We start from the raw sequence: 1,593 nt of genomic DNA, 5'->3' as shown, positions 1-1,593 counted from the left end.
CCTGTAATACTTCATTATAGTTTTTTAAGACAAAGCTAATTGAAATGGGCGCTGAGCAGAGTTACAACCAGGGATTACAAATAATTACTTTTTTTGTTTTGCAGTTCGGCGCCTCCTCCAGCAGATGGCGCTCTAGGCGACCGCCTAGTTCGCCTATGCCAAGAGCCGGCTCYGGATCAGAGGATGTGGCCAACAAACACAAGACTTTAGAAATAAACATTCAAACTAGAAATCTGTTGGTGCTGGGGATGACTCTCAGCTACTACCACATCAGATAAAACTGACCGAGCTATAACCATGGATGTATTAACATAAAGTGAGTGCACACTGGGAGATTCAGCTCTACTAAAACGTTCACATCAGCTGATATTTGACAACACAGCTTTACATTATTCATCTCCTCTGGTGAAGCTCACCTAAAGAGGAGGAGGAAGAGGATAATTCCACTGGCTGTGCACACTAGGAGCTCATAACACCGGAGGAGTAAAAAGAAACAGAAAGCCACTGACATTTACGACCTGACATGAATGTTTTCTCATCAGAGAAGGGCGACAAGCACGTTGTTGCTATAACACGCAGCGAGCGCTGAAATCTGCAAAACAAGCTGAAAAAAGGTACAATAGCTAAAAACTAAATGTAACAGACGAAATAAATACATTGAAAACTGATGATACTGTATATATTATAACTGCATACAGTGTAAACAGTGTTTATCCTTTTATTTGGCGCACATTTATGTTCAGTGTTGCATAAAAAGAAAGAGGTTAAGGAGTTCTAATCTGGCTCAAATGATTGGATTTTATTTGTGTAAATACCCCTCTGTTGTTTGAAAGCCAGTAATCAGCATGCCACGTGGCTTACACAGCACCTGACCTTGGCTACTTTCCCCACAGGTCACCCCTCTGCAGTTTTCTTCCCCAGCCCTGGCACCAAGAAGGGAGGAAGCCCTGGCAACTCTGCTAGACGTTTTTTACGTTGTCCTCATGCGATCAAACCCAGCCATACTGTCAGTTGTTTTACACCAAGTGCTGCCACGATGTAGGAGAGTCGTCATAGCTTGGCCACCCAGAACTTACCACCAACGAGTAAATAAAAAGAGAACTAAAGTCACAAAACACTCGCTATTCTCTACCGGTTGATGTTTATACATGGAGTCTTTTTGATTTTAGCTCTGTATTAGGGGGCACCCCTCCCATGAATAGTAAGGACATGCTGAAGTGGGACTGTTGGAAATGGCAGGAGGTTTTTAAAGAGACAAGCATTTAGATAAATTTATTTATATCTATATATATATACAGCTTTTTCATAACAACTGAAGGTAACATAGTTACTTGATTGTGGTACAGAATTGAACCATGCACCTGGAAAAATACCTAATATCCCCATTTAATTCTGTCGTCAGCCAAAAAGCAAGGAGACGTCTGCACCTCCTCATAATACCAATGTGTTGAACTTTTAATGAAGTATACAAATATTTGAAAAGTAACTAACAAAAAAGAACGCTGCAGTTGCCAAGTTTTAAAAAAGGTGCATTTGATTTTGTGTGTGTGTGTGTGTGTGTGTGTGTGTGTGTGTGTGTGTGTGTGTGTGTGT

Source organism: Austrofundulus limnaeus, unplaced genomic scaffold, assembly GCF_001266775.1.
Source record: "Austrofundulus limnaeus strain Quisiro unplaced genomic scaffold, Austrofundulus_limnaeus-1.0 Scaffold38, whole genome shotgun sequence".
NCBI lineage: Eukaryota > Metazoa > Chordata > Actinopteri > Cyprinodontiformes > Rivulidae > Austrofundulus > Austrofundulus limnaeus.
This window is presented reverse-complemented; position numbering follows the sequence as displayed.